This window comes from Malaclemys terrapin, chromosome 15 (assembly GCF_027887155.1).
Source record: "Malaclemys terrapin pileata isolate rMalTer1 chromosome 15, rMalTer1.hap1, whole genome shotgun sequence".
Taxonomy (NCBI): domain Eukaryota; kingdom Metazoa; phylum Chordata; order Testudines; family Emydidae; genus Malaclemys; species Malaclemys terrapin.
In genome coordinates, this window is record NC_071519.1 from 21438460 (window position 1) to 21457408 (window position 18949).

The 18949-nt window shown below is 44.9% G+C and overlaps 1 protein-coding gene across 4 annotated transcripts in view; it reads right to left on the minus strand.

Moving 5' to 3' along the window:
• Positions 1-4081, minus strand: part of KCNJ1 (potassium inwardly rectifying channel subfamily J member 1) — a 45518-nt gene extending 41437 nt beyond the window's left edge. For all 4 annotated transcript variants that reach the window (XR_008441711.1, XM_054005439.1, XM_054005440.1 and 1 more), the window contains exon 1: positions 3969-4081. The gene's annotated coding sequence lies outside the window, so the exon portion shown is untranslated. The remainder of the gene's footprint in view (positions 1-3968) is intronic.
• Positions 4082-18949: the final 14868 nt, after the last annotated feature.

Consider the following 18949-nt stretch of genomic DNA (forward strand, 5'->3'; position numbering starts at 1 on the left):
GCCCATCATGGACTTAATGGAGTTTCCAGCCTCCCTGGCTGCAAGAGATTCTTCTCTGAGGTATTTACTATGTTTCATATCTAAGACCCTTCAGCTGCAGTGGAAAATGCTTCCATTTTAGGTTCATCTAACTCAATGGTTCTCAACCTTTTCCATAGTGTGACCCTCTTTCCCATACCTAGACCCCCTTCCCATCTAGCCAGGATCTAGTTCCTCCCAAAATAAATACAGTCAAAGCAGGGTGGTCATGACCCTAATACCTGTTCATGACCCCTCTAGAGTTCATGACTCCTAAGCTGAAAGCCCCTGATGTGGTCTCCTCAATAGCACATTCAAAACCCTCTTATCTGTGATGCTTTGTCTTCTGCTCCATGCCATTTGTCTTGGGTTTTGTTCATGGCATAGTCTAGGAGGAGAAATGAAGCCATCTTGATGGGTCACAGGTGGAGATGTGGTTGCTGATGTAGCTAGGTCCTGACCCATTGACGGCTCTGAAGATCAGGACCAGGGCCTTGAATCGGCAAAGTAAGAAGGGTAGAATCCATTAGAGGATGCAAGGCACACGTACTATAAGCTGCAGCAATACAGTCTGGAAGTGGCAAATATATGGATTGTTGTAGCTAGGTCTTCGTTCAGGAGGAAGGGGCAAAACCTCATAGGCAGCTGCAGGCTTTGCTCACCACTATCACATCTTGATCATCCAGGGTTAGTTACAGCTCTGGAAGGATCCTGACACTCTGCCCTTGTTTGCCTAAAGTCTCGTCTAGTCCTTCAAAACTGTTGCCAGAGCGAGGAATCAAACCTAGATCTCCTGAGTTTCAATCCAGTGCTTCATCACAAGGTTTGACTGCTCCATTTATCTTCTTTGCCCAGCCCCATCACTGGGAATTCTTTCATATTTCTCCTTATGCTTGGAACAGACTCTCATCACACGTGCTCCGTCTCCTCTGGAAAAATATTCCTAAAGACTTACCTATTCCCCAAAGAACATGAGCTCCAAAGACCACACTGCACTCTGGGGCTGATCTTGTCACCGCTGAAGTCAGCTCGTCTGTAATAATGTTGTTACAGGTGCAACAAACAAACTTCAGCCATTTAGATTTGTTGGGGACTCAGGTGTTGCCCTCTGCGGTGGAGGTAGATAATTGATCCAATGGGATATGGAAGGTTCTCACCCAGACTAGCAGCAAAATTCTTGGATGTCCAGAGAAGGAAGGGAATTTTGGAAGTAGGCTGGAATCCAACACAAGAAAATTCTTGGCTGTCCAGAGAAGGAAGAGAATTTTGGAAGTAGGCTGGACTCCAACACAAGTAAATCCTTGGAATGGGATTGTTGCCTGCTGGTATCTTACCGCACTCTACACTAGTGTTGAAATATTTTATACTGTGAAGCTCTCTGTCCAGTGCCTGGGACAGAAACTGGAAAAATGGGATCACCGCACCAGCAACAGCCCAGATGGTGTCTCTTTCTGGGAATTCCGGAGGGGTGTTGCAGGGGCCAGATTTTCAGCTGATATAAATCAACATCGTTCCAATGTCCACATACATATACACCAGCTGGGGACCTGGATGAAGAGCTTTACAAATCACTCAGCCATTCCAAAGCTGTGATCTGTCCGATCTTGCACAAGAGCAGGAAAAACTCTTTGTTAAGAACAAAAGAGGGACATGCACGCCCAGTCCAAAGCAAACCCCTTCTGGCAGTTCTGAGCTTCTTATCAGAAATAAAAGACACCCCCATGAGCAACGATTATGAAATCCATTCAAAGAGTATCCACTAGCCCCCATCCTCTCCCTTTTCTCATTCAAATTCTGAGCCAGGCTTAGGTTAAAAATGTATATTTGTTTTTACAAGGCAACGTTCCAGGGACTTTCAAGATTCTTTCAAAGCATTTCAGAACAAGATTTTTATCTGGCTACTGTTGCTTTCTGACTTCTTTTAATCAAAATTGGTTTTAGATAAAATCTTATCAGACGCAACAGTAATAATTGGCTCTTGTACAGAGCATTTCATTCATCTGCCTCAATGCAATGTACAAAGCAAAATCAGTGTCATCAGCCCCTTTTTAAAGATGGGGAAACCAAGGCATGGAGCAGCAAAATGGCTTAATCAGAGCCACACAGCAGGTCAGTGTTAGAGAAAGGAATGATATCCAGGTCTCCCAGTCCAATACTCTGCGAAGGCATCATTCTCATTTAAAACAAGGTTCCTTTGCATCACTCTAGACTAAATGTGACAGGTTTCAGAGTGGTAACTGTGTTATAATTTACCTTCCCTTCAAGACCCTCTTTACACTGCAGAGTGGTGTAAAGGGACCTTTGTGGAAATGAGAATCAGGCCCTAAGTGGTTTTTTTTTTTTTTTTTATAATAAACTGAACCTTGTCTCTCACTCTTTTATGGTTTTGTGATATTTAGGCACAACCAAACACTGTGTGTGATGACCACAAACTATGTCACTTGGATTTCATGGGTCATTTTGTATTTGTTCAGGATAGAAATTAAAAAGAAAACAGTTGTGTTCATTAGCAAGTAAGTGCTTTGAGAGAAGGTTTGGTCATTGGGAATAGAAGAGGTTTCATAAGAGAGACGTGGTACAGAGGATAAAGCAACATGGTATTAGCAAACACAAGCTTTCCGAACTGGTTTTTTTTGTAAGTCTGTATAAAAATATTATACAAGATCTTTAACATGGCTAGAAATTGGTAGCTTGACAATTAGTGTCTCTTGGGATTCTGGTGATATTGCAAATTAGGAGTCAGTTAGGAGTTTCAAAGGACGCCTATTACCTTTGCAGAGTTTTCAAGTTGTCACTTGGTTATTTTCTAACAGAACTTTTAGTAGAAGGGATGTTTTATTCTTTCTCTGGTGGAATGTCACCATACAAAGAAAGATCCTTTGGTTTCTTTCCATCTTCCAGTAAGAACTCTGCCCTTTTATGTTGCTTTTCATCAAAGGCTCTCAAGGAATGTTACAAATATTTCATTAAAGGGTCACCTTAAACTGGAATTTTAAAAAAATATTTTTTTTAAATTACCAGCTTCTGACAAAGCACTCTTTAAACAGGATGTCCTGCTTTCTAAATTCATTTTTAACATGTATAGATATTTTTCTGCCTCCCTGCTGATATTTATAAAGCTCCTTTCAGCTGTGGAAAAGTAACTGACTCTATCCAGGGATCAAAGAAACTGACTATACACAAGGTGCTGTCATAGGCACAAAATGGAACAAGTAGAGAATTAAAGGGTTTTCTTCAATTTCTTTCAGTTTTAGTAATTCATCTATATTACATACCCAACCACTCTAGTATCTGAGCACCTCAGTCTCTAATGTATTTATCCTCACTGCACCCTGTCAGGTAAAGCAGTGTCATTATTCCCATTGTACAGATGGAGAACTAAGGCATGGAGAGCCTAAGTGACTTGCCCAAAATCACACCGGAAGTCTGTGGCAGAACAGGAAATTGTAGCCAGGTCTCCCAAATCTCAGGCTAGTGCCCTGACTAGTGGATCATCCTGCCTCTCTAATCTTAGTAATTTTAGATGTTTACATGTAACTAAAATAGGTGCAAAATGTTCGTGTTGATAGCACCTTGTTAAGCCCTGCAGCACCACTGTGTTTTATACCTATTTCACAGATGTGTAAACTGAGGCAGAGGGAGCTTTAGTGAATTGCTAAAGTCCCAGAGCAAGTCAGCAGGCAAACCAAGACTGGAACCCAGATGTTCTGACTCCAGGTCTCCTGTTTCAGTCATTAGGCTGCACTTTGACCTTAAGGAGGTGGGAGGACATAAGGCACAAAGGATGCAGTCCGCACGTTGCACTTAGGGTGCATCTGGATGGTACACTATGGCTAATTGTACCCATACATGAACCTAGAAATGGCTGGGCAAGCCCCTCTGGAACTGAGGTGGGTAAAGATTCATCTCCATCAGCTTTCAAGAAGACAACCTGGAATTTCACCCCTTACCTTGTTTGCTAAGCAGTAAGAATGGCCACAGAAGAGCGAAAAGGCTGCCCTGCTTCTTGCACAGTGTGTAACTCGCAATATCCCTGGAGCTGTAGGTTTCTTCAGTGCTTTGGTCCTGCAGGTCCTGTATCAGATGGAAGAGAGCTCAAGGTCTCCTTTGGTATTTATGTGTCACTGTGTCAGCTCAAACTGGTTGACAGCTCATCTATATGCAGTGGCACATTAAGGCTGTGCTTTACTTTATAAACTCTGCTAGAAAGGCACAGCAGTGGTGGCTAAATGGTTTAGATATAGCAGAGGTGTCGAGCTGGCAAAGCTAACTAAAGGAACCTGTGCAGAAGGACCTCTGAGGGCTGAAAGAAGGTGCAAGCCACCCCCTGCAAGCCTCCCTCCCCTGCACCCTCAGGATAATCACAGTGGAAATTGCTCCGCACTTGTTAGAATCAAGTGACCTATGTTACTTATGGGCTCAGCACGTTAAGGAATAGCCAGGGATCTCCTGACACCTGCCTCTTTTCTGGGCAGGGCTGCTCGCACTCTGCATGGTTCATATCATCTGCTCTATGGGGTAATGGGGACATCTCTGTCCTCCCCTCCTGATCCCTGACTAGGACTTGGGGACAAACAAAGGAGATGCCATCCCCAGCACATCCTTACATTGAGCCCAGTGCATCCTGGGAGAGGACTCTGGGAGTTTGATTATTGCTGGGCGATTGCTGTCATTGCCATGCGGGGCAGACATAGTCACTGGAGCTCATAGTAATGTACCTCTCCAGTGTTCGTTGCTTTGGTTTAAGGAGCTCCCAATCCCCTTGGTCCTAACATGGATTAAAGGAACTGAAATACTCTCAGGGGTTGGCAGCTGACCAAGCCTTGCAGACTCAGTTGTAATTTCTGGTTAGACAGCAATCTGATCTCCAAGAAGAAGCTTCCCATCTGAACACCCAGGTTACCCATCATTCATGGGTCTATGGAACTCAGAGCTTCAAGCAAACTGAGAGAGACAGTCAAGCATCGCCTCCTGCAAGGTCTGGATAGTCATGCTGGAGAAGATATTTCCCCTCTTGTTAGGACTCTTTGATGGAGTGGCAGTGCGGCATCCGTGGTTGGTGGCTATTTCCCAGCGGCTGGTGTACAACAGCATAATGGAACTACAGATTTGAAGGGCCAAATCCTACTCCTGTTGAAGCCAATGGGAGTTCTGCCACTCGCTTTAGTGAAAGAAGCATCTGCCCCAAACTGTTCTGAAGAGGGAAGAGCACCAATATAAAGGCTTACCCATTCTTATTGGTCATCCCCTTGTCTTACTGGCTCAGTCATTAATAATCGATCTAATAACACTTTTATGCAGCACTTTTCAACTTCAACACATGCTAATCCATCAGCTACTCCTCCCAACACCCCTCTGAGGCAGGTAAATAAATTCTCAGGCAGGGGTCCAAGTAGGGCTCTCTCTGCTCCCCGGTTTCTTTCAATAGGTGGGTCTCCTTGAGTGCTAGTGCTCCAGAAAGGTGCTGCCACCATGGCCCTGTAAAGAGGCATCTGGATGGATTTCTCAAGGAAAGCCCAGTCTACCCAATGCAAAAGGAAAGCCAAATACTCTGGGATATTGTTCAGAGTAGTTAGCCCAATAGAAAATACATGTGGAGGAAGCTGCCATTACCTCTGTGTGGAAGGCTTCCAGGAATCAGAGGGTTGTGTAAGATAAAGCTGCAACGTACCTTGCATGTTCAGTCTCCCATGGTGTTGAATGTCTCTCAGAGAACAAACCACAGTGAGTACCCTTCTTTCAGTTGGTCATCTCCCCTCTCCGTGCTGTTCCTGGCACAAGCTTTGCAGCTGAGCTCCAAAATAAAAGATGCTCCCCATAAACACAGAAACTAAAAAAAGAGCAAAAGAGGCCTCCTGAGTGGTCTTTTCAGCAACCCTATCAACTACCAGCTGTCTCATGGTCCCATCTAGCTCACAGTAGCTGTGGTGAAAGCTCCTTTCTCATGGGCCCATAAGCTTAATACCCTCAGTCAATAGCCTGTTCGGTTGGCCCAATTGTTTCTTCTGCCCCATTGACTGGCATTCCAGCACCATCAAGCAAGGTGGTGGAGTCATCTGCAGTTTGTCATGTGCTTTCCCACAGGCTAGATAGCCAATAGGTGCACATGACACATTTCAAGCCATGTGATTTCACTGCTGGGGCCACCTGATTAATTCTTAAAGGAAGAAAATTGCAAGTGAAGTGTAATACCAACAAAAGGTGCCTGGTTGACAGCCCCTGAGACCAGAGCCCTCTGTTTCTCCATAGAATAGCGTGGAAAGCCTCAACTCCAAACTTGCTTCCTTTCAACAAAGAATCTGAGGACTGACCATGTCTGGCCACTAAACTCTTCTCTCATCCTAAAATCCCTCAGTGCCTGACTCATCCCGATATCGCTCTCCAAGTCGGAGGTTGAGGCATAGTAGGATAAGAGGACAGTGTAGAGGCTGTATCTGATCAGTCCTTGGCCTCTCTTCAGATGAGGAGCCAATTAATGCCAGTTATAGTGGCGTTAACTTTTCAATGTGGACGCCTGTCAACTGGGAACTAGACTAAGATCCACCAGTAGATTTCATATGTGCCACCCACTCAACCATAAGTAGCAGAGGCTGGAAGGATAATTGATAGGGTGTTGGTGGCTCATCAATCAGGGACAATCCCATGAAGGGGAATTTGGAAGTCCCAAAATGAGAAGAACATAGTCATGCATAGACCATCCTTCTCTGGTGTCTAGCTGTCTTTAGGGTATGCATTCATGTAGTGCTCTGCAAATTCTTCCTGATACCTCTCAGGGCAGAGACTTGCAGACAAGAAGAACATTGCTGTGTGGGGGAGGTTTCCTGTAACCGGATAGCCCAATACTTCCCCCATGGCAAGCCCTCAGGGTAATATACCTGCAGTGAAAATGCCACATTGAGAAGAAGTTGTCTGTTGTGTGACTCAGACAGCAGGGGAAACAAAGCCGAATTCTCACTGGAAGGAGTAAAGCTCATTACTTTAGTCGATTTTAGCAGCTTTGGCCAGATCAGTGACCAAGGATTGTTACAAAGTGAGAGGGGCAGGAAAGGTGACTGCCAGAGTTGCTTGGTTCACCAGAAAATGTAGGGCACTGGTGGGCCATGCCAAGAGCAGTTCCTCCTTCCACTCACTGTAAGCTGGGTGGATTAATGAATAATACTTGGCTACCCGTGATCCAGCCCCTACAGGGTGATGGAGCAATGAATCTGAATTAGAGCAGTGAGCAGCACAGCTGATTGCGACCTGTGGTAGGACCTGGGAGCGGAGTGAATTGGCAAAGAGTCTGTGGCAGAACAGGGAAATGGAACCCAGGAGTCCTGAATCCCCTTCTCCTGTTCTAATTATCAGACAACACAGCCCTCATTCTGTGGGTTAATATAAGCATACAATAGAAGGCAAGAGGAAGGGGAAAGTACGATACTTCCTCTGTAGCCTTTCATTGGCAGCAAGTGGGATTTTCTTGTATTGACAGCTGTGGACACATCAGCCGCACAGCCCTGCTACTTTCCCAGTTCAGTCCTAAGCAAAGCAGTACAGACTCTGGGTTGCAGGTGTTCCATTTGTCCAAGGCTGCCACGCCTAGGGCTGATATTACAAACCCACAGAGTTTAGATCTGACTCCAGCCTTCTCCAAGGTAGGTGTTTGGATCCGTGGTTTTGGTTTGATAGCTGAAGAAATGAGCCAACCATGACATTTGGGGATGTTTAGACTGTACAGTCCAAATCTCCAGCTAGTGTAACTCGACACAGCTCCACTTTACCCCAACTGAAGTTCTGGCATTAGGTTTTGATATGGGTTCATCTCTGGTCAAGTCAGGCTTCCGTAAGAGACATAGGAGTTCACATCCTTCATTTCTTTTTGAAGGGCTTAAAGTCAGCAATGAGTTACAGCCCAGTGACTATGCATATTAATTGGGTACAAGTACAAAGCATCTGTTCCTTACAGTACATACCATCCCATAACAAACCTCCGGAGCTGAGACAGATTAAAATGACACCAAGCCCCCAAAGAAGGGCGTGTTTCATCTCAGACGCTGCATTTTCCTCCTTCCCCTCTGCTGCCTTCCCATATACCCACACACAGACAAAGAGGAATCGATTTTGACAGCTAGCAGAAGTTTAAGTCATAGTAGATGGTATAAGAATGATCTAAACTTGGTAATATTCAGCAGTAAGTGTCAGTAAGTTCTATGGCCTGTGTTATGCAGGAGATCAGACCAGATGATCACAATGGTCCCCATCTGGCTTTATAAAGCTACAGATGAATCTGTTCCTGGCTCTATCACTGAACTTGATCAAGTCACGTTAACGCTCTGTGCCTCAGTTTCCCCATCTGTAAACTTGAGATCATAACCCACTTTTTCAAAGTCCTTGCAGAGCTGGGGATGAAAAACTCCACCTAAGTTCAGTGCAAAGTATTATTCGTCTCACTGCAGCCATCTGTCATTTTACAATTCTTTCAAAGCAGCTGACAATAGGCTGGATTGTCATGGTTGTCCATCTGAAAGTTCTGAATGGATCAAATTCGGGACGGGGCCTTTTGAATCAGGGGTTCACCTCCCTGCGAATGCCCCCAAGTGTGTCTGTTTTTGTCTTCAAGGCCTCTCTTTTCAGCTGAGCCCACTGTTGACCATTTTGACCTTCCCTTTTCACCAGCTCTTACTTTGGGGATTCATTCCATTCTCTGCCTATTGTCCTGCTAGCTTTCGTAGAGCGGCTGCATCTTCTGTGCTATTAGACCCAGAGTTTGGAGAGGTGGAGAGTTATTAGCAGTATTATTAGCATTTCCTATTAGCAGTATTATTTTTACTTTGGACAACATCCCAGTTGCCTAGAAACAGCATTAATAAAGCAGAATCCTTCCCCAGGGTAGATTGCTAAATTATGCTTCTCACAGGGCCTTTCATCTGAGGATCTCAAAGTACTTTCTCACCATTAATAAATGAAACTCCTTCGTGCCCCAAGGAGGTGGGGGAATGTCATTATCCTTGTTTTGCAGGGAGATGCAGAAGGCCAAAGAAAGGTGAAAGGCTTGGGTTGAAATCCCACCCCTGCTCTCCCATGCGATTTGTGGGGGAGCTGAAAACCATGTTATCAGTGTCTTGCCCAGTATCACTTGGGGCCCTATCCAACTCCCACTGAAGCCAATGGAAAGCCCCCCCTCACCCCCCACCCCGGCTTGTCATGGGCTTGATTGAGCCCAAGGTGAGCTGCAGGTTGAGCAAATCTAATTATTTCTCGGTGGTGAGAATGTGGTACCAGAGTAGGGTGACCATGTAGCAAGTGTGAAAAATTGGGATGGGATGGGGTGGGGGATAATAGGCACCTATATAAGACACAGCTCCTGAATATCGGGAGTGTCCCTATAAAATTGGGACATCTGGTCACCCTATACCAGAGGTAGCACAGCCAGCCTACAATTAGGGGTGCACTGCTGCTGAATGGCTAAGAATTCCATATCTCCTATTCTGTTACCTTCTCTACCCTGCTCCTCAGCCCACCTATGTGTGCCCATCCAGATGTTCTGCTTTGCCTTTTAGATTGTAAGCTCTCTCAGAAAGCAGCTGTCATTGATTATACATTGGTATAGCACACAGAACAATGGGGCCTGACCTTCTTGTGGCATTTAGGCAGTATTTTAATATAAATGTTAAATCATAATAATATTAATAATAAGTAATTCATTGAATAATAGACTTTAAGTGGTAGCTTTGCCATAAATTCCAAGGGCAGCAGGACTCATTGAAAATTAGTCTTGTTAATTAATAAATGGAATTAGTTACACTTTAAAAAGACGTCATATTTTTGTGTGATGTTACTGGCATCAAATAAAGCCTTGATTTGAAATATCCCATTATTTTCCTAGCTGAGAGTTGCAGCTATTTCTGATACATGCTGCATAGTAACTTGTGTGTTTAACAGAGGGTTCTGCAAAAATCACGGGAAGTGGCCAGTTTGGTATCTTTTGTATCAGCCTTATTTCTGAAGGTCACAGACATTAGAAATGACCACTCAAAGAATTATTGTGTTACAGCTGAGTGAGCATGTGAAAAAGAGCTGGTAGGGAAGGCAGTAAGAACAGGTTGGATGGCTGGTACGACCACATTTGGTAATAAAAAATCAGCCAGAGAGAAATACCAGCTTTTGTACAACAACCTTTCATCAGCACTGGAGAAAAAATGGAAGACTTGATGTGGCTTCATGGACATTAGACCCTGTAAATTTGTTATAAAAAGAGAGTGGTTAATGAATAGAACTGGCTGGAAAAGGGAAATCCCTTTCTACAAAAAAAAAAAAAAAAAGAGAGAGCATGTTTTTGAGGGGAAAAAATTCCCTCCAAACTGGGATGAAAAGTCACAAGTGTGAACTTTTAGCAGGAAGGGGTTTCAAGGAAAATCCCATCTTGGGAGAACTGAAATGGAATTTTTCAGCTTCCCAGCTGCCTGCAGGCTGAAAGTGAACTTGACAAGAGCCTTCAACCCCATCTGCCAGAGATGCTCTCAGCCTCCCTGCCTCACCTCCAGCTGCAGAAACCAGAGAGGCAGAGCGGCTCCCTGCCTGGGAGCTGGAGAGGCAGGAGGGTGCTCAGCCTCTCTGGCCCCGGAGCTGTGGGGAGGTGGAGAGACTGGGCACCTGGGATCTCTGTCTGTCGGGCACTGGAGCTGTAGGGGAGGCTGAGAGCCAGGGAGGCAGAGAATATGGGCCCTTAGCCTTGGTAGCCCTCCTGGCAGGTTTTTGTCAATTTCCCTTTCTGTCTGAAGGACAAGAGCTGAGACCTTTTACCCACCTGCTATGTGACCTGGGACAAGTCAATATGCCTCTGTCACCCCTCTCATCCCTTGTCTACTTAAATTGTAATCTTTGGGCCAGGAGGTGTCCCTTACTATATGTTTGTGCTGTGCCTAATACAAAGGGCCCTGACTTCACTGGGGCTTCAGCATGCATAACTACCATGCTGAATTGGGGCCTGAGTGCTGACTGCCATGAGACAGATGGCCATTCTCATCTCATGTGGCAGGGAGTTCCACAGTCCACATCAGACTCCTGTGAAAGTTCTGTTTCACATACTCACAGGTGTCTTTCCATGGCACCAGCAGAATGGAACTGCCACCGTGAGGAAGGAGTGATCATCCTCAAAAACAGACAATCTTGTGGACAATATATGCCAGAATATACTTACTCATTGCAGCAGTACATGCTATTGTAGAATGAGGTAAATGCACAGCATCAGATCCTGCATCAGATTTGTTTCTACATACATCCAAAGTCTGCTCCATGCACAGAACTATGTAAAATATCCATATGTGATACATGGGCAAATATCCTTTTTCAATAAGGCTTCTAGCTAGTGCTTCATCTCCCGCCCCCCCCCCTTTTTTTTTTTAAGCCTCCCCTCTAAAACACTGGAATAAGATGTGTGTCTTTGTTTTGGGAGGTGGTCAGGATAGCATGAAATCAGCATGGCACCCACGCCCCCTCTGCTGGTTAAAGCAGGGACCACTCGAGGTAATTGTTTGCCAGCACTATAGGGGTGGGGGGAAATTAAAAACAAAAAGTTGAAATCCTCCACCTAAGAGATTTGCATTTTCACAACTTGTCCTGTCTTATGACCAGAAAACACCCCCAAACTTCCTGGTTTTGGTTTGAAATTAGGAAGAGTTTCTCAAGTCAAAAATGTGAAATTCAAAATTTCCTTTTGTGCCCAAATCCTTTACCCCTGCCAACATGCAGAATTGGATAGGCTGAGTGCTTTTAATAGGAGGGAAGACATTTTGGGGTAATTAAATGGCCCAAAACAAAGAAATGCAACAAAAAAGTGTCCTTTTTGCAATAGACTGTTACATACATTAGCTATTAATGCATAACTGTTCCTGATACTGTATCCCTGATAATGTCACAGCTAACCTGGTGGCTGAACTTTGTGATTTTGTCCTCACCCACAACTATTTCACATTTGGGGACAATATATACCTTCAAGTCAGCGGCACTGCTATGGGTACCCGCATGGCCCCACAATATGCCAACATTTTTATGGCTGACTTAGAACAACGCTTCCTTAGCTCTCGTCCCCTAACGCCCCTACTCTACTTGCGCTACATTGATGACATCTTCATCATCTGGACCCATGGAAAAGAAGCCCTTGAGGAATTTCACCATGATTTCAATAATTTCCATCCCACCATCAACCTCAGCCTAGATCAATCCACACAAGCGGTCCATTTCCTGGACACTACTGTGCTAATAAGCGATGGTCACATCAATACCACCCTATACCGGAAACCTACTGACCGCTACACTTACCTACATGCCTCCAGCTTCCATCCAGGACACACCACACGATCCATTGTCTACAGCCAAGCTCTAAGATATAACTGCATTTGCTCCAATCCCTCGGATAGAGACAAGCACCTACAAGATCTCTATCAAGCGTTCTTAAAACTACAATACCCACCTGCTGAAGTGAAAAAACAGATTGACAGAGCCAGACGAGTACCCAGAAGTCACCTCCTACAAGACAGGCCCAACAAAGAAAATAACAGAACACCACTAGCTGTCACCTTCAGCCCCCAACTAAAACCTCTCCAGCGCATCATCAGAGATCTACAACCTATCCTGAAAGATGATCCTTTACTCTCACAGATCTTGGGAGACAGACCTGTCCTCGCTTACAGACAACCCCCCAACCTAAAGCAAATACTCACCAGCAACCACACATCACTGAACAAAACCACTAACCCAGGAACCTATCCTTGTAACAAACCCCGATGCCAACTCTGTCCACATATCTATTCAAGTGACATCATCATAGGACCTAATCACATCAGCCATACCATCAGGGGCTCGTTCACCTGCACATCTACCAATGTGATCTATGCCATCATGTGCCAGCAATGCCCCTCTGCCATGTACATTGGCCAAACCGGACAGTCTCTACGCAAAAGAATTAATGGACACAAATCTGACATCAGGAATCAAAATACTCAAAAACCAGTGGGAGAACACTTTAACCTGTCTGGTCATTCAGTGACAGACCTGCGGGTGGCTATATTACAACAGAAAAACTTCAAAAACAGACTCCAAAGAGAGACTGCAGAGCTAGAATTGATATGCAAACTAGACACAATCAACTCCGGTTTGAATAAGGACTGGGAATGGCTGAGCCATTACAAACGTTGACTATCTCCCCTTGTAAGTACTCTCACACTTCTTATCACACTGTCTGTACTCGGCTAGCTTGATTATCACTTCAAAAGTTTTTTTTTTTTTTTCTCTTAATTAATTGGCCTCTCAGAGTTGGTAAGACAACTCCCACCTGTTTATGCTCTCTGTATGTGTGTATATATATCTCCTCATTATATGTTCCATTCTATATGCATCCGAAGAAGTGGGCTGTAGTCCACGAAAGCTTATGCTCTAATAAATTTGTTAGTCTCTAAGGTGCCACAAGTACTCCTGTTCTTCTTTTTGCAGATACAGACTAACACGGCTGTTACTCTGAAAATTGAGAAGATAGTAAGACATGGCCAAAAGTTAAAGCACACGTAATGAAAGCTTGTGTGACGCCCACCATCTTTGGCTGACATGCTGGGGAGTGAACCAGGGACCTCCCTATCTAAAAGTGTGAACTGCAACAGCTTGACCTGAAGAGTCAGTTTCTATAGCACTGTCAGACTTATTGGCTCTAGTTTGGGATCCATGTGGCACTTGTCCCACACACTTACCAGTGGGTTACATTTGCTCCTTGGGCTCTGATTTAAAGCTTTAAGAATGGGAGGTGGATGCGGTTCAAACACTGATCTCTGTTACACCAGTGTAAATCTGGGGTGACTCCACTGGGTTCAGTAGAGTAATCCCTGATTGAAAATGGTTTAAATGAGATGGGAATCTGGCCCAAGTATACAAAGGAATTTTCTTGGCTCAGATGGGTGAGTCACTGATATATAATCATACATCATAGCCATTCTGGTAGTACAACAATTCAGTTTCAATAGCTGTATTGGCGTGACAAGGTATATGAGAGGTGTCAGAGTGAATGCATCAGTTTCCTGTGTGTAGGCCTGTGTTCATTCTGCAAGGTTTCAATGGTATTTTTAGTGTGGAAAGATCGTACCCTGGGGCAGTTTAAGTGCTGAGACGACACAGCTCAACCGTCTCTCTAGATGTGGTGACATACAGAATCTTGGGGACTAGGGGGGGACACATCAGCAAAGACATATTGTCTCTTGGCCAATTTTTTGCCCATTCTGCTTCTTTTAAACTTCCATGTTCAGAACAGGTGAGAGTTATGCTAGCCCCCAAAAGGATAGAGGTGGGCTAAGCCAAGAGCAGAACAGCTTTGAACTAAGCAAGTGCTGGACAAGCTTCCCCAGTGACTCCTTGCCTATAACACCATCTAGGGGATTTATTGCTCCAAGCTCCATGCTCCTTCCGTTAGATGCTGCTGCACATCCAAATAAGTGCTTATTGGCACCATTGCACGGCACATCGCACATGCAAAGCTGGTTTTTCTGAACATAGCAAGTGCCTGCCCAAATTTTGCAGTGATCACTTAGGTGCTGACCTATTTAAAAAAATGCTCCCAAAAGGCAAATCTTTCTCCTGCCACTTCCCCACAATTGATTCCTCCTCAGCCATTTTGAAAGCTTCAGGATTCCCTGGGGAAGCTTGTACACTACCCAGCTGGTATATTAATAGGATGTCACCATTAAGCATCCTCCTGGTTATTGGCTCCTGGAGACAGTCCCTCCAGCCAGCTGCCCACAATCCAAATGACCTCTGCTCAAACAGTTATGTTAAAGGAATTGTCTGGACTGAGTTTCTGAGGCTGCAGAGTTCTCTACTGCACGGGGATGTTCTGAAGATAGATACATTAAAGATTGTGCAGTGTTCTGATACTACAGTGATGGAGGTTGTATACAGAACTGGATGCATTTTGGGGGACGGGGGGGCAAATAGAAATTTAGCTGAACATTTATTTTTGGGAGTTCCAAAACTATTCATGAATTTCGATCAAATGTGACAAATAGTTTTAAACAGAAAAACCTGAACCATCAAGAAGTCTCAACGTTTCATTTTTGCTTTTCATTTCAAAACAGCATTTTGTTTTCAAATTTGGCCAATTTAAACACACTCACGGCCCCCAAAAGGGGGTGAAAACAGGGCCGGCTCCAGGATTTTTGCCGCCCCAAGCAGCAAAAAGAAAAAAAGTGGTGGGGGGGAAAGCCGCGATCGCAATCTGCTCTACCGCTGCCGCTTCAGTCTTCGGCAGCAATTGGGCGGCGGGTCCTTCGCTCCCAGAGGGAGTGAGGGACCTGCCGCCGAATTGCCGCAGAAGAGCCGGACATGCAGCCCCTCCCCGTTGGCCGCCCCAAGCACCTGCTTGCTGGGCTGGTGCCTGGAGCCAGCCCTGGGTGAAAAACACCTGAAAATTTTTCAAATCAAAATGAAACACTCAGGGGGAAAAAACCATGATGACTTGACTGAAACATTTTGGTTCACTAGAAACGTATCGAAAACCCCCAACATTTGTTTTGAGTTGACCTGAAACATTTCAGCTGATTCGAAACCCCCTTTTTTTTTGTTTGTTTTTTGATTCAATGAAAAAAAATTGTTTGGGTTTGAATCAAAATGGATTTTTTCCCCAGATTTTTCGATTCAGCTGCCGAATTCAAAGTCAGTTATTCACTCAGCTCTAGCCAGATAAATCACTTAGATACACTGAAAGAACTTGAGCTCTTTGGTCCCAAAGCACAGAACTTGACCATTTGAGCAAAAAGGAGTTACTCCCTTAGCAGGCAGTAACAGTAGGAGGCTGTCATCCTCTGTGTACCAGTAGAGGCAGATGCAAAGCACGACTTTACAAACATATTACACAAGCAATACACTATTGGCAGCTCAGCCCCATAGCAAATGTCTGACTAATTCCATCCTGTGCAGATAGGCAATGAAAATAAGTGGTGGGGAAAGCCCCTTTGCTCCCAGAGTATTGGGAATGTGGAGGAGGTAGAAATGGGAAGGCTAGAACCCACAGGTTGTTTTGTCCTTATTGCCTGAGCCAGACAATGACTGTAATTTTACATTTATGAATTCATATTGGGGGATTGCTGGATAGGTCTGTAACTGCCTTCAGGATTACTCTGTATGAGGGACAGGGAGAACATTCCCAGTGTTATTGGATGGCATCTCACTGCAGACTGAACAGAGGGAAAACATTCCGAGTGCAGCTATGACATATCTATGTGTGGGAGGAGAGGCTTTCAAGCTGCAGTCTTCCTCTGCCGAGACTGTTACAAGGTCAGCTGGTGCTGCAGATGCAAATATGCCGAGAACAAGATGTACAGATGTGCTGGGAGGCAGGGACCCAGGCATGCTGGCATCATCAACAGACCTGGATCCTGGCCAAGGTAGACAGCAATGAAGACACAGCGAGGTTCATAGATCTGTGCAGCAAAGCACATTTTTATCAGAATTCACACTACGTGCATCATTTGACATTTTGGAGTCCTGGCTTCAGCAGACTGAATTTTATTTGGAGGGAGGGAAGACTCTTCTTATTAACGTGCTACGTCTTCCCACAGCAATGATCAGAGGCTATTGTAGGCCTAGTGAATCGACTACTGGCCTAGACATCAGGAAACCTAAATTGTATTCCTGTCTCTGTCACTGATCTTCTGTGTGACCTTGGGCAAATCATTTCATGTCTCTGTGCCTGTTTGCCACACACACCCTTTATCTGCCTAGAGCAATATGAATATGCTACTATTAATAAATAATACATCTTACAATGGTTATTTGCATCATATGCCAACATGAATGGGAGCGTTATATATAGTTAGATTAAGTTTAGAGTTGGTTTTACTGTTGTTACAGAATATCATAGTATTTTTCTCCTTTTAATAAAAGCTAAATTATGTTGGAGCCATGAAAATTCCTAATATTTCATTGCCTCTAATTCCCTCCGTCATGCCTATATCAGCCCACTTATCCTTCCAGCAGAGGAGTTTTGGATGCCTTTCTTTCCATATAGAAGGTGTCTGTATTAAATTTATCTTTAGAATGGATTACCATCTCCAAGGGCTAGATCCAGGTATAGGCACTAGAGACCTGTGATTAGGGGCCCAGCTCTTGGTGTCACGTGATGAGGGCAGGATTTCAGAAGTGAGTTTCTTCCATGTGGGTGCAGAGAAAAGCTTGAAAGTATGATCCAAATCCCTGACCAGCTCTACTAAGTGTCTTGTGCTAGAATATAAAGGAAGTGGGCCCAATTCTGGGTTCCCATCTGTTTACTTTACACTGCTATGGTGGTACAAAAGATGGCTTAGCTGCCCACCTGGGAACCTGGATGCAGCCATATCAAATTCTTGAGCAGTTATACCCGATTTCTTCAGGACGGCACTGGGTCTGGAACAGGGTGGCTTGCCCCATGGACTGGAGAGCCTGGGGCTAAGCCAACCCTGATTACAAAATGAGCCCAACCTGAGATTAATCAGGTGATTCCAATATAGAAAGAGCAGAAAGCCCCAGAAGGAGGGGGGGGGGGAGTAATGTTGGTAGGTGCTGCAGGGGATAAGAAGGTGTTGGAATTAGCTGAGGAAAAGCCAAGAAGCAGGACAGAGTGAAGAATGCTCTCCAGGCAGGGAAACCAGGGGTGAGAACCTATCCAAACAGGGAGAGACTGGAAAGACTTATGGAGAAGAACAAATTCTGGTGAAGGAAATCCTAGGAAGCAGAAAGACAGTCCCTCAGGGAGGTGGGGCTGTGCCAGGAAGAAACTGGGTTGAAGGCTGTGTGAGTTTGTAGTCTATGTTTGAAAGATTGTGTTATTTTGGATCACTGGGGGGAGGGAGAGATAGAGACTGAACTAGGGTTGGCATCTGGAGGGCCAGTATGAACCTGAGATGTAAATAAATGGGTCCCCTTGTGGGGGTGGTTTGAGTTACCTTTGAAGTGTGAGATCTTAAAGGAGCCCTGAAAAGGGGGGAAATGAGTGGGGGTGCTGTAGAGTGATCTCTGGCCATGAGAGGGGGCTCAGGAGTGGGCTGCCCATGTTACAGGGTCTTACGGTCTATGGTCTGGCTCCTCTATAGACTGCTCGGCTCTCCTGAGTGAGATGGGCAGTCTCCCTGGTGTAGTGTGTTCACTGCTGAGCACTAAAGAGGTTGACCTAGGGCTTTGCCAGGGATGGGAACACTGATTTCAGGAGTAGGGGAGTAACTCCCTCCTACTCCTTAAATGCCTGCTCATTTCTGGAGCTGAGCTTTTTCTATGTTTCTAAGCGGTTTGCTATCCTTTCATTGTTACTGACAGTTTCAGCAGCATCTGCTTCTAGCCAGGACCAGAAATGACTGTGCTGGAAAAGTCTGTTCTCAAGTCATCAATAAGTCACCCACAAGCAGCAACATAACCAAAATCTCAGATGAGAATCTGCTAACCTGGGAGGTTTGGAGAGAAGAGAGTTGTGCTCCTTTTGAGGTTGCTCTGGTACTTGATTATATTGAGGTGAGAATGCTCAGTGATGGGTACCTTCCATCCTAAGGATTCCAGCCATCCGAACCTTTTGGGAACTGAGCAAACCCTATCTCAAACCTCTTGAGGTTCTCGGATCAGTAGTTCCAGCTGCCTGTTTTTTGGAGTCCCATGCTCTATTCAGTCTACCATCCTGCAGTTAGGATGGTCAGTTCCCAGATCTTTTTGTGGGGTCTGAGAAGGAACTCCACAAAGGCTTACCCTTTAGGAGATGGGAGCCCCTATTAGAAGTCAGCTGGTGCTTCTAATTTCATAAATGAACGTGCTTAAGGTCCTCCCTAGTCCTCCATGTGCAGTTGGTGTGATCTTTCAGGTGCTTTTTCACTGTAGGATGTCTGTAGGGATGTGGTGTGATTTTTGGGGGTGGATCTGAACTACACTGCTGCTGGTAAATAGAAGGCGACTG